At 36.2% G+C, this 15496-nt stretch overlaps 1 protein-coding gene across 10 annotated transcripts in view; it reads left to right on the forward strand.

Annotated features, from left to right (window-relative positions):
* Positions 1-15496, forward strand: part of LOC113518558 (uncharacterized) — a 142215-nt gene that overhangs the window by 81517 nt on the left and 45202 nt on the right. Inside the window, exon 1 of one of the 10 annotated variants that reach the window (XM_052892869.1) lies at positions 10911-11207. The exons of 7 other annotated variants lie outside the window; for them this stretch is intronic. The gene's annotated coding sequence lies outside the window, so the exon portion shown is untranslated. Of the gene's footprint in view, positions 1-10910; positions 11208-11263; positions 11281-15496 lie in introns of those variants that run through there. 2 more of the 10 variants (XM_052892868.1, XM_052892870.1) reach the window with 2 other exon arrangements.

Here is a 15496-nt window from a genome sequence, read left to right on the forward strand (position 1 = left end):
AACTGAGTATACTATTTCGCCCATGATACCCCCCATGCGTTACCATTCCTGAGGACTCAGGTGTTATTCCTCCGTACCCAGTAAATTCACGCCATATCCCACCCTTCAAACCGAAATACAACCATGCAAAGACAACTGCTTCACGGTTGAGACACGAATGGGACAGAGGTACCCAAGCAATCGACTTTTGTACAAAGTCTCCCTCTGGTGGTTTGTTTCTAGGAAGCAGTTCACATTCCATTGTACAGTTATATGTACATTCGTACATATAACTGTACAATGGAAATTTAAAGATCTATATTGGTGTAAAATCTATACAAGTGTGAGTGTGAATTCATCGTATACAATACCACTACTGCTTAACTAGTGCAGGTGTACTAAACTCTTATTCTGTCGCGATCCCACGGTCTCTGTTCGTGGAGTAATAAAAAAAAAAGCTAAATATTAAAGCGAAGCCTAGATTGGTTACTGTAGGCAATGCATAGTATACCATTTTACGATCATGCATGTACACTTGTTGTCATGAAAATGGATTATTTTAATTTAATATTTAAAAATAACAACTTACTTAAACTATATCACTACGTCACTAAATGTTTTATTTGTTTTTAGTATCGATTTGATTTATAACAAAATTAATATAAGAACCATCTTAAAAGTAAAGTTTAAATGTAATCAATTAGTACATGATGATTATAGATGTTAGATATATTAGACTTATTTTTTACATACATAACGTATGTATGAAAAAATAAGTCTAATTGAGGCCTTTTACATTTCGATTAAAAATCGTTGCGTTTATTCTTCTTCTTCTATCCTCATAGCTGAGGAGTAGATGAACTAATGTTATCTTTACAATGGCGTAAATTCAAAAACTCTATAATTTATAAACAAATAATACATTTCTGAATTCTACTGTTACTAGTTAGGTAGTAAGCGAGGTGTTAAAGAATGTAACAATAATAACTGTGTATTAATTAATTGTACCTCTTGTGTCTCTTTAACCAAAACACAACAAGCATAGTTTTTAAGTAGTTAGTGTACTTAAAAACTTTACTTTGCAAAAATGGAACCAAGTTGTCTAAAATAAATAAATACATTAGATTGTTTTAAATTTGATTTAAATTTAAATAAAATTAAATAGGCATTATCGTTTCACAGTAAAAAAATAAAAAAAAAATCATAATCAGGATAATCTTATTAATACAATAAAAGCAAAATTTGTATAAATGAATGGATGAATGTTTGTTACTCTTTTATGCAAAATCTACAGAACGGATTTGAATTAATTTTGGTACACCAATAGCCTAGAATCCTAACTTAGCACAGTATATTTTATCTGCTGATTCACGCTAACAGAGCCGCAGGATATATTATAGCCGCAAAATAAATTTTCGATTTATTTTGTTTTTGTTTTCCAAATATTTCCAATCGCACAATAATAATAATTTATTTAACGTATTATTTTTATACTCGTATTGTAATAATATTTCCGAGAAACGATAATTTTCTTTATAACCAAACAGCCCATTAACACGGCCGCAAGTGTACGTTGACCGCATTAAAGGTTTTATTCACGACCAGGGTGAAGCGTACACCATTGCACACGGCACTTTTTATGGTACTACACATAAAATGTAAACGTTAAAATATGTAGGAACTCCCAGTTTTGTTCTTAGTATACCATTTTGAATATTTACGAGTGCGTTTAAGGATTTTCTTTTGGTTTTTTTTTTATGGCTGATAATGGAATGGTAACCCCACCCGCGCTATCGGTATACACCGGCGGGGCACCAGTGAAGGATGACAGATGAGGATGAAGTAGGTCAGTTAGCCCATCGTGACGAATTCAACAAGAATTGTTCACGATGGTTTCCAGGGGGAACCACGTGGAGGTCGACCTAATAGGGCATATTGCTAGCAATGGGGCTGTCAAATTCCATTGCTAACAATCCCTTTCCCCCAGGATTTTCTTTGGTAGGTAAACCGTTTTAATCATACTAAGAATAGCACTAACTGTAACTTAGATTATAATAGTCAAATTAAAATAATAAAACAAAAAAATGTGTAAAAACTAGTAATCTGAATTCATTCATTCATATCAGCTGTTATCTGTACTGTTCTGTTACTGTATGGCTATTAAAGTTTACAACCATCTACCAAATAACATTAGAGGAGTAACAGCTCATACAGTGTTTAAACGTAAACTTAAAAATTGGCTGTTATGTAACGGGTTTTATACCATTAATGAATATTTCGCTAAAAAAACAAATGCACTTCACCTACACTAGAGACAGTTGTTAAAATATTTTATTAATTTGGACAACTATTGTACAGGCTTTTATTTTTTCTGTTTACTGTAATAAATAATAATAATATATTATATGACTAAGGAAAGGAAATATAATGTAGAATATATATATAAATTTATTATATTGTTAAAAATTTGCACGCCGACATAGAGGCAGAATGTACACGGGAACCTATAAACCTCTATCATCTAAAATTACCTGCATTCTAGCAAAATAAATTCATTTCATTTCATTTCTGTCCACTGCTGGACATAGGCCTCTCCCACAGACTGTTATAAGCCATAAGAAATGGTCCCCAGCCATTCGACCGTGAAGCAGTTGTGTTTGCATGGCTGTGTTTCGGTTTGAAGGGTGGGATATGGCAGTGAATTTACAGGGTACAGAGGAATAACACCTGAGTCCTCAGGAATGGCAACGCATGGGAAGTACTATAGGCGAAACAGTATACTCTGTTATGTCCATGGTACTGCACATGTCTATAGGGGACGGTTATCATTTTCCATCAGGTGGGCCGTCAGCTTGTTTGCCATTCAAAGCTGTTTAAAAAAAATACATCCACATGAAATAGTGATCAGAGGCTTCGTTGCCAGCCATATACATTATGAGGTCTATTTTTTAATTTATGACCAAAACGGCATAAATTGAAGCAGCTATAACTCAACATTTGCAACCGACTTAAAAAAAAGGAGGTACTCAATTTAATTTTATTTTTTTATGTTTGTTACCTTATAACTCCGTCAGTTGTAAAACGATTTGGATTTTTTTTTTATGCAACTTAGAATGGCAAACAAGCTGACGGCCCACCTGATGGAAAGTGGTAACCGTCGCTTATAGACATTAGCATTACTATGTACATAACAGACTATGTATGTTTCGCCCATGATACCCCCCATGCGTTGCCATTCCTGAGGACTCAGGTGTTATTCCTCTGTACCCTGTAAATTCACGCCATATCCCACCCTTTAAACCGAAACACAGCCATGCAAACACAACTGCTTTACGGTTGAAACACTAATGGGACAGAGGTACCCAAAAAATCTTTTTTAAATCTGCAAGGATATACTTACAAATTGGTTTCACAGAAATTTTATCAAAATTAGTTTAGTAGTTTAATTTTTAATTCAAAATGACTGGTTTTGCCACAATTGAAGTCTATTTTTTTGTAGGACACATTTTTTTATTAATAAATAGAAACTAGATAAGGTAATTTATATTATACCATATCTTAGGCAGTTTCACTAGTAGTTGCCACGTTTGGCAAGCGGATTGGCAACCACAGTTAGGCTGATTAACTTATATAATACCGATTAAATTTATTAATACGGAAGTGAAAGACTACGAAGGATGCAGGTACCGGGGACCTAGAGTGACCTACGAACACATAGATCAGTACCGCCTTAGGGCGAAGTCGAGAGGGTCAAGTCTCCGGAACCGACGTCTGTGCATTAAGTGAGTTATGGAAGTGGATAAATCTAAAGAATAGAAAGATAATTAAATTGTTTATTTACATCTTCAGGTTATCTATCTATCTATCCTATTTAAGAGCTGCGCTCTTATCGGTGAAGCTCTTGCTCACTCACTACGATTTTCAACGAGTCTCTTCAGCTTCACCTCTTGATACGACACGACACCAACTCCTTCCTTGATCTGCCTGATGTAACTATGCGTTGCTATCCCTCTTCGCTCCTTCCTTCTATCTTACCTTCTATTATAATGTTCATACGTTCGTCGTGTCGTATCAAGTGTCGCAACATTTTTCCTTTCTATCCTCAATAGTTCTAATAATTTGTCTCTTTTCCTTAACCCTAAGCAACACGTCTTCATTACTAATTCGATCTCTCTTAGCAATGAAGTTTGACAGCCCCATTGCCAGCAATATGCCCTATTAGGTCGACCTCCACGTGGTTCCCTCTGAAAACCATCGTGAACGATTCTTGTTGAATTCGTCACGATGGGCCAACTGACCTGCTTCATCCTCACCTATCATCCTTCACTGGTGCCCCGCCGGTGTATACCAATAGTGCAGGCGGGGATACCATTCCATTATCACCCATTAAAAAAAAATTCGATCTCTCTAGCTAATTTTCTCCAGCTAACATATATCAATAATAAGTTAAGATTGTATTTCGCAAAAAAAGATATCGGTATACGGTATATGGCGGGGCACCAGGGAGGAGAGTAAGAAAGCTGGTCAATTGGCCCATCGTGACGACATCGACAAGGACTAACCATGACGGGTTTTAGGAGGAATCACGTGGAGGTTGACCTGGTATATATAATTTTTATTTATACCACTGAGGCAGCACACAAGCATACGGCCCACCTGATGGTAAGTGGTTACCGTAGCCTATGAACACCTGCAATACCAGGGGTATTACGCGCGCGTTGCCGACCCTGAAGAAACCTCTTTACCCCCCTTTTGAAGAACCCCATGCTGTAGTCTCTTGGGAAAACCTCGGCAGGGAGCTCATTCCACAACCTGAGTGTTCGTGGGAGGAAACATCTCTGAAACCGCGCAGTATAATATATCCTGTATTGCTAGCAATGGCGCTGTTGGGCCTTATTGCTGACAATACCTCGTATCCGAGAGAATGTGAGGATAGATAAGTTTAACAGTTTACGAGAATGAACTGTAAATAGCAATGCAAATAACAGATACGGTACATTACAGACGTGAGGAGTACCATGGATGTCACAGTATATTCTGTGACATCCATGGTACTGGTAATATATATTCTTTATTGCACTTGAAAAAAGAAGATACAGCGATTTGGTTTAACAACTTGCTAGCAAAGATGGACTTATCTCTAAAAGAGATCACTTCCAGCCAACCCAATGCAGTCAGAGAGAAAATAATAAGCAGGTAATCTAGCGCGGGAAAGGTACAGGAAAAACAATAGCAACAACAAGGTATACAAGTTCAATAGAATACAAATAAACATACACATATACACATTCCATCAGCTTGTTTCATGGTATCATGGGCGAAACAGTATACTCTATTATGTCCATAGTACTGTTCATGTCTATAGGCGACGGTTACCACTTTCCATCAGGTAGCTTGTTGTCATTCTAAGTTGTATAAAAAAAATCTGCTTGTTTACAAGTTTCATTAAAAGAATGTAGGTTAAAAAATATACAATATTAACTGGAAATTTATACAAGGTGACTTGCATTATATCTGGTTACCGACTAATATTATCACAGATTACACCATTAGCTACTTTCCTTCGTTCACTCGAAAGTGGGATTGCAAGAAATGCGATCAATAATGAGAAAAATGAAATCTCTATTGTGCAGCCTGTGAGACCTAATTCAGTTAAATACGGTCATTGTTCTAATAGATCCTATCTACTGTGTTGGCAATCGTTTTGTTTCTTTTTGTATTAACTTTATTGTATTTTTCAAACCGACTTCAAAAAAGGCGGTTCTCAATTCGATTGTATTTTTTTATGTTCGTTACCTCATAACTGCGTCAGTTCTAAACCGATTTGGAACATTCTTTTTTATCTGAAAGGATATAAAGATTGTCCCTATAGAAATGTTATTAAAATCAGCTCTTTAGTTTAGTTTTTAGATCAAAATTCTGTTTTGTCACGGCCGGCAGCACACCTGCAATGCCGTTAGTGTTGTGGGTGATCATGGGCGGTGGTAGTCACTTACCACAAGGTGAGAGCCGCATGCTCGTTTGCCCCATGTGATGTAAAAAAAAAGAAAAAAATAATTTAGTCTGATTTTTTTGGGACACATAATTCTTATGTTTTTTATGCAAGTAAAAATTAGTTTAAAAAAAATATTAAATTAAATACAAACTAATTGTATACCTCCTTCTTCTTAAGATCGGTTAAAAAACACGAAATTGCCTGCAATTCTTTCGAAATTATTAAAAAAGTGAGCGAAATAAGTAAATTGGCGATGTTAAAATTTATCAATAAACAATCTTACGTGTTTCCACTCCGTTTCTTTCAGTCAGTAGGTACGGCAACAATTTGTTTGTAATCATATAAACTTGTAATATTAATTGTGCAATTGAGAATTACCGCTATTTATTCGTCTTCACCTTTAATAATTGGGTCGTGACGCGGTAAAATCGCATTTATGATGCTAATGAATAAGATATGGTATTGTAATAGAAATGATAAGCATCTGTAAATAATATTTCTTCCCACAATAAGGTACATATTTCGTTGGCAGCCCCGTCTGCAATCGTGAGTACGACCGTGGCCTCTCGGTCACAACATTTGTATGATAATAGCTAGTGGGTACTCTTCAGTACGTTTTTTTTTTTATCGTTTAATTTCATGATATGTACACGTGTTGTTATTTTCTTACAATCATCCGCTTTAACAAGGGCGTTTAATTTAAAAAAAAGAACAATTTAAATATATATAAAAACCAATCGACAACAGGACGTAGATACGTTACAATGAAGATTACCAGAGGGAGACTCTGTACAAAAGTCGTCTGCTTGGGTACCTCTGTCCCATTCGTGTTTCAGCCGTGAAGCATTTGTGTTTGTATAGCGGAGTTTCAGTTTGAGAGTTTTTTTTTTTAATAAACGACAATAGAATAGCAATCCCGCTTGCGCTAACGGTATACGCTGGTGGGGCACCAGTGATAGGTGAGACGAAAAGGCAGATCAGTTAACGCATCGTAATGAATATACCAGTAATTCAGCACGATGGTTTCAAGGGGGAACCGCGTGGAGGTCGATCTGATAAAGTATATTGATAACAATGGGGACTAACCTCCCCATCACTAACAGTCCCTTCCCAACTTGAATATGGCTCGTTAATTCAACTATTAATTGTAGATTTTGCTTTGCAACAAACGTTTTACTGACCAAAGAAAAACGGCGTCTTAAATCTTAGCAAAAGTACCAACAAAAATAATTACTAAAAACTAAATTTGTGAAGTAATTGCGTAACAGATGAACTGAGAATCTCCTCCATTTAGAAATCGTTTAAAAATATATTCATTGATCCGGATATTTTATTGATCCGGATATAATCAAGGTTAGGTATTTTAATGGATGGAAAATACTGGACTAGCCGGAAAACTATTATTATATGTCTATGAAAATTAGCTCTACCTAGGTTTTTTCCTCATAAATTAGAATAAAATAAGTAAATTCATTATAAGTTGTTTGTATATTTGTCACTTAGTTACCCAAGGTAACGAGGTACCCAAGCAAATGACTTTTGTACAAAATCTACCTGTGGTTTCTGTCGCCAAATAGCTGTGCTTGTATGTGTGTTTCGGTTTGAAGGGTCGTATATGACAATAAATCAACTTTTTGAATTCTTTTTCTAATTTGACCCACATAAACTATTAATTAGGCGAACATTTTTTTTTTATACAACTTAGAATGGCAAACAAGCTGACGGTCCACCTGGTGGAAAGTGGTAACCGTCGCCTATAGACATGAGCAGTACCATGGACATAACAGGGTATACTGTTTCGCCTATGATACCTCCCATGCGTTGCCATTCCTGAGGACTCAGATGTTATTCCTCTATACCCAGTAAATTCACGCCATATCCCACCCTTCAAACCGAAACACAGCCATGCAAACACAACTGCTTCACGGTTAAAACACGAATGGGACAGAGGTACCCAAGCAATCGATTTTTGTACAAAGTCTCCTAATGCTCTATCCATATACTCTAAAAGAACAATATAGAGAGTAAACAGCCAGTATAACACTAAGCACAAGGAATGAAATCTTCTATGTAACACGCAGTCTCTTGTCAAGTTTGTCAAGTAAATAACAAATAGATATTGAGTGTATTTTGAGCTTGCCCACTTTCATTGCCCTTGCATAATACATAATCTAATGTAAACGCAACCTAATTAATTTCGACGTGAGATATACCGTTTATTTGCATAATATTATCCAATATAATCATTAATCGAGAACTTGATTATTGAAATGTACAGCACGAAGTCAGTGTAGAACTAAAAACCTCTTTAACTCCGTGTCGTTCGACCACTTTATTACCGCATATTTGTTTATTTATTCATATTCCAAAAAATAATTTGGAATTAATTTTCTCCTATAGAGTTGTAATATAAATATCTGGGCAGAGAAGAGATTGTTAGTAATGGAGGTTAGCAATCCCATTGCTAACAATATGCCCTATTAGGTCGACCTCCACGTCCTCCTTCATACTATAACATATATATATATATATATATATATATATATATATATATATATATATATATATATATATATATATATATATATATATATATATCTTATCTATCTTGCGCCACCTGCCCATTTCTATCTGTTCTCCTTTAACTAAAGGTTGTCTGTAAGAGATTGCCCTAGCGATAAGACCGCCTTTTGTACCTTTATGTGTATATTTTAATCTGTATTTTTGTTACTGTATTTCACTTGAATTATTCACTTGTCATTGTATATTTTTATTTATGGTGCAGTAAAGAGTTAAATAAATAAATAAATTTTAAAAAATCTCATTTACATGGCATATCTATTTGTATTACATTATCGCGTTTAAATGTTTAGCAATCAGCCGGCCATTGATTATGTATACATATAATTACCCTTAAAATCATCAAATGTTTTAATCATTATACAGTAATATATTGTTTACATAACGCTGAGATTTCTCTCAGAAGACCCGTGGAGTTTAGTATATTGGATTACGGTGTGAATCAATTTGCCTCAGTGATCGATACACGTGGTCGCCGATTTGAGGCAATATTCGACTTTCTAACAATAAACTGTAGGGGGGAAAGGGATTGTTAGTAATGGAAACTGAGAATCCCATTGCTAGCAATATACCCAACCAGGTCGACCTCCTCGCAATTCCCCCTGGAAACTATCATGGTTAATTCCTGATGAATTCATCATGATGGGCTAACTGGCCTGTTTTCATTCTCATCTATCACCCTTCACTGGTGCTCCGCCAGCGTATCCCGTTAGCGCAGGCGGGGTTACCGTACCATTTTCACCCATCAAAAAAAAACAACAATAAACTGTAGTTAACGTATTAAGATCGTCATATATTAGTTTTTAACTGTCCACTGCTGAACATAAGCCTTTACCAAGGGGGGTTTTACCAGTAGTTGCCACACTTGGCTTGCGAGTTGCCAATCGCAATTAGGTTTTGGAGATGTTTTAAAAGGGACGCAGCTGCCAATCCCTCGGCCAAGACGCCCCTTACGATTTGATTTTAAAAATATTATAATATTATAACATACACCCACTAAGACTGCAACGCCTTTGGGAAATTACATAATTTTTATGTGTGATTTCCCACTATCGTAAATTAATCACATTTTCTTGAGTCTACGAAATTCTTAGCGCACAAAACGTACAATATCCCCAATTAACAATAAAATTATTAATCTCTTTGTTAATTTATTTCCCAGTTAAAAGACTAGACACATAGTCAGTAAAAGCAAACGGCCGGTTATACCAATCGATACTCAGTTGATTTAAGATTTAACAACGGTTTATTTCACGTGTGCTTATTTCACCGGCGACCGTGCTATTCAGATGCTTCTAGGTATAATTGTTTACATGTTAATTTTAAATATCACACAATTTATTCACTGTTGGGAATACATCTATTTGTTCATTCCAAAGGAAAGTCTATGCTATGAAAGACAGGACAATAAATATATGAAATAATAAACCTTAATCATATACTCAGAGGGAGACTGTACAAAAGTCGATTGCTTGGGTATCTCTGTCCCATTCGTATTTCAACCGTGAAGCAGCTGTGTCCGCATGGCTATGTTTCGGTTTGAAGGGTGAAATATGGCGTGACTTTACTGGGTACAGAGGAATAACACCTGAGTCCTCAGGAATGGCAACGCATGGGGGGTTATCATGAGCGAAACAGTATACTCTGTTATGTCCATGGTACTGCTCATGTCTATAGGCGACGGTTATCACTTTCCATCAGGTGGGCCGTGAGCTTGTTTGCCATTCTAAGTTGTATAAAAAAAATACTCATAATCATTTTAAACGTTAATAGTTATAAGAGTTAATCTCGAGCCACTTGCATCTACTGACTCCATCCAGTACAATACAAATTGTCGTTACATTTGTATTCGTGGATTTGCTTGTAAGGATTTACCGCTCGATCTGAAACGCAAGTGCGGAACACTCCGTCTGATTTAACCTTAAAGTTCTAGATATGTACGTAATATTACTCGAAATGCTAATTAAGTGACAACACGTTACCCTTAGAAGTCCTCTAAATACTTAATTGTATTTTTTGATGAGTGAAAATGGTATGGTAACCCCGCCTGCGCTAACGAGATACGCTGGCGGAGCACCAATGAAGGGTGATAGATGTGAATGAAAACAGGCCAGTTAGCCCATCATGATGAATTCATCAGGAATTAACCATGATAGTTTCCAGGGAGAATCGCGAGGAGGTCGACCTGGTTGGGTATATTGCTAGCAATAGGATTCTCAGTCTCCATTACTAACAATCCCTTTCCCCCCGACTTAATTGTATTACGATTATACGAGTATTAGTTATAATTATAAGCATTAGGTTAACACACTCGGTTGTGTCACCGGCTCAGTTTCCACTAGAGTAAACGCGCGCACGCATTAACTTGATCGTCTTTGCACGCGACGCGCGCATCCGTCTGCGCGCTCCGAATTTTTCGCGCCATCGCGAAATCTGATCGTACGTTCTTTTTTCAAACTCTCGTTTCGTACCGGCCGTTAACTCAACAAAAAAAAAAAGTGACCAAACAGTTTTTTAAACTCATATTGCGCGCTATTTGTGTTGTGATGTGATATATTAGTGAAAACTTAATTTTTCGTGTACAGAATGAGACGTGCGGTATGAATTTGTATTTGTACAGATGGATGGAGTATGACGCTTTACGCGTTTCATGGTGCCTCTATTGGCTTTATCTATATTGTTGCTAAAGTATGGAGACAGATACATAGTTAATTACTCAGTACAAGGTCAGATAAAAATATCAAACATCCTACAGTATACTCGTATGTATAGTCTATATAACGCTAAAACAATTATTTATAGGTAGATAAATGCGAAACGAAGATAAGTTATTTACATATGTAATGCTGGGTGTACTATTATTACTCTTTCTAAAACTTTGTATGACCTGACTGGTTCATTGCCCGTTAATTTTTGATAAAATTAAGGTGCAACTAAGCATACGTCCCACCTGATAGTAAGCTGACACTGGAGCCTAAAAACGTCTGCATTATTAGGACAATTACGCACACATTGCCGATCCTGTAGTAACCTTTTTACCCTTTTTTTTAATATAATTTTAGTTTAATAAATGGAGATGACAATGTTACGAAACCTTAACTTAAATTTTCCAATTTCTTGACAGTTAATAGTACAATTTTATGTCTGCCATATAAATTTTACATTATGATCATGTAGCCTATTATAGCGAGGTATAGAACCTCCTAGAATTAAGACGAACGATATCCTGTTAATAAAAATCCATAAACCAATTTAAACAGATCCCGAAAATGCATCTACAATCAGTCGATGGTTCCAAATAAAAATGGTTGTTATTCTTTGGCGCTTTTACTCGTGATAATAGGGGGGAAAGAGATTGTTAGTAATGGAGACTGAGAATCCTATTGCTAGCAATATACCTAACCAAGTCAAACTCCTCGCGGTTCTCCCTGGAAACTATCATGGTTAATTCCTGATGAATTCATCATGATAGGCTAACTGGCCTGTTACTGGCCAGCGTATGCCGTTACCGCAGGCGGGGATACCATACCATTTTCACCGATAAAAAAAAACTCGTGATAATAAATATAAAGCGTATAGATAAAGTCACCCGAATCGAAAACCCAGCACATTGTAGAGAGCCTTATTGATTTTGGTTTTTCAATTCAGAATTTCTACATGTAATGAAAATGAACTTAAAGTATCGACACATATAGCATTACATTTATGGTATTTTCCAAAAGGTATTAGCATTCGTAATATCGAGACAAGTAGTTTAGTCACGCTTAATTTTCATAAAAATTTAAGTGCTCGCATTGTCTATCCTACATCTATGTCTCTCTACAATTTACATATATTTTGCTTCCAAAATCTGGCCATACAAACAAAAAAAAAACAATCGAAACACAACCTTCAATGCGCAACCATAGCTACGTTGTTTTACCTATTGAGATCTCGGGTCCATTTCGCGGTTAAGTTAATTTAGGAAACTGACGTTTCTGAATTGTCTTGGGTCTGGGTGACTGGCTTGGTAACCTATAAAATAGGGTGAAAACAAAGCGATTGGTGTCATTGTGTAGCACATATTATTATTGGAGGGAGGGGGGGGGGGGGTTGTAATTGTTAGGAACAGCTAATATATCGACCTGATATGCTCTGTCAGGTCGATAACCACGCGGCCCTTCTGGAAACCATCGTGATTAATTCTTGGTGAGAATGGAACAACAGACCTGCTTTCATCCTCACTGATCATTCTTCAGTGGTGCCCCGCCAGCGTATACCGATAGCGCAGGCAGGGTTACCATTCCTTTATCACCCATTAAAAAAATACCACCTATTTACTTAGTATATTCACTTAATGAGCGCTTACATGATAATACATGCACAAGTGATAAATGCAAGATAAATCGGTCACAGTGTAGACACGTTTGTACCGATGTGTTTGGTATTTTGTACGCACGAAACTCGTTAATTATGATATGCGTATACACTCTCACGTTCGTATTAGATACCTGTTTAAACATATAAAAATATATAAACTTATATTCGTGATAGAATTATTATATTATATAACTAGCAGTTAATATATTAGGTATGTATTCGCAACTTTGAACTTTTTAAATAATATCCACTCATAATTTGTTTATTTTGTAATTTATCTTAATTGTAAATAATCTTAATTGTAATAAAACTTTAACTAGACAATGTATGTACATGGAAATTTATTTAAAAAAAAAAATATTGTGAAGGGTCTTAATAAAAGCAATAGATGTCAAAACAATATTTTTTTTAAATTATCTCTTTTTTTTTATACAACTTAGAATGGCAAACAAGCTGACGGCCCACCTGATGGAAAGTGGTAACCGTCGCCTATAGACATGAGCAGTACCATGGACATAACAGAGTATACTGTTTCACCCATGATACCCCCCGTGCGTTGCTATTCCTGAGGACTCAGATGTTATTCTTCTGTACCCAGTAAATTCACGCTATATCCCACCCTTAAAACCGAAACACAGCCATGCATACACAACTGCTTCACGGTTGAAACACGAATGGGACAGAGGTACCCAAGCAATTGACTTTTGTACAAAGTCTCCCTCTGGTACTGGTACTGGTATCTAATGCAGGGGGGAAGGGATTGTTAGTAATGGAGTCTAACAGTCCCATTGCTAAAAATATTCCCTATCAGGTCGACCTCCAAACGATTCCCCCTGGAAACTAACATGTTTAATTCTTGTGGAATTCATCATGATGAGCTAATAGACTTGCTTTCATTCTCACCTGTCAACTCTCACTATATATAATCCAGCCAGCGTATACCTATAACGCAGGCGGAGTTACCATTCCACTATTATTCATAAAAAAAATACCTATTGCATTCGCAGCTTCACCTTTGTCCTATAAATTTAATTAAAAAAAATATGACCTTTTAATATTTTATTATTAATTAGATAGAATGAAAATTTATATTAAAAAAAAGTTGCTTAATGCGCATAATTTGAGGATTTTATTTTAATCTTATTCTAATATCCGTTACCAGAACCAACCAGTCCTCAGGGTTGGCAACTTGAGAACTATTTATAGCACAATATATCCTGTACTGCCGTGTGGTCCCGGCATAGAATAGGCCACCCCTTCCTTTCTCGTGGGTGTTGTAGGAGACAACTAAGCGAAGGTAAGAGATGAACAGCAGCGTCCCACTTTAAACATCTTCCAAGCCTAACTGCGGTTGCCAATCTGCCTGCCAAGCGTGGCAACTACCAGCAAAACCCTCCAAAGGGGAGGCTTATCTTCAACAGGACAGTTAAAGGCTGATATCATGATTTTATACCTAACTAGCATTTGCCCACGACTTCGTACGCATTTATTTTAAAATTTTGTTTTAAAACACACACCCAAATATTTAAATGAGATATAACAGTATCGAGATAAATAGATACACCAGATTTTAAATTCGTTTTCTAGAAACACAACTGTGTAAACCGCATCCAATTTGGTATAGTAGATTTTGCATGATACGGAAACAAATAAAAACAGACAATAGTTAATTATAAACTTTCGCATTGTTTAGATAGATAGATAGATTTTATTATCGGCATTAAGAAAATTAAAAAAAAAAAACAATAAAAAGAAAAAAAAAACATTTAATTTTGCTGGTAATAGGAGCCGCCTCAGCTGTTGCTATATATGTACAGCTCCAGCGAGAAGTACCTATACAGCGCTGATTTTCAGGCGGCCTCTTAACTCCTTTACCTATATTTACACATATTTTAAATACACAATCGCATATTTAAAATTTTTCATCGCGTTAAGTCCCAATTGTGTATTTAAACAAACAATATTTTAAATATTACTATCACGTCTTATATATTTTGTTTTTTAATATAGTTGCAATATAGTGTAGGTTACCTGCTGTTCGCATGATCGGTCGACGCGACCTCGCTTCAGTTGCAAAATCATTCGGAACTTCGACAATTACGTTTGCAATAAATCTTTAATTAATTTAATTATAAATACACATACGGGTAGAGTGATTATGTAAAAGTTGGTTGTCAGTTTTGACTAACCTTGGTCGCGTCCTTTACACCTGTATAATGTACGTGTATTGGTGAACAGTCTGTGAAAAACAAGTCGACGGCCCACCTGATGGTAAGTGGTAACTGTCGCCTACGGACAAGAACAGTATTTCCGAACCAATACGACAACATAACCTTCAAGAAAAGAGTATTCCTTTTTAAAAGGCCGACAGCACACCTGCAGTGCGGTTGGTATTGTGGGTGATCATAGGCGGCGGTAGTCACTTACCATCAGGTGAGCCGCATGCACGTTTGCCCCCTGTGTTGTAAAAAAAAAACAGTACTACGGTCATAATAGAATGTAAGAGCCTATAGGTAACTTCTTACCAGTTATCAGTCCTTTAGAATAGCGATTCCTAAAATAGGTAAACTAAAATTATGAACG

This window comes from Galleria mellonella, unplaced genomic scaffold, assembly GCF_026898425.1.
Source record: "Galleria mellonella isolate WM207_F2 unplaced genomic scaffold, CSIRO_AGI_GalMel_v1 utg171, whole genome shotgun sequence".
Classification (NCBI taxonomy): domain Eukaryota; kingdom Metazoa; phylum Arthropoda; class Insecta; order Lepidoptera; family Pyralidae; genus Galleria; species Galleria mellonella.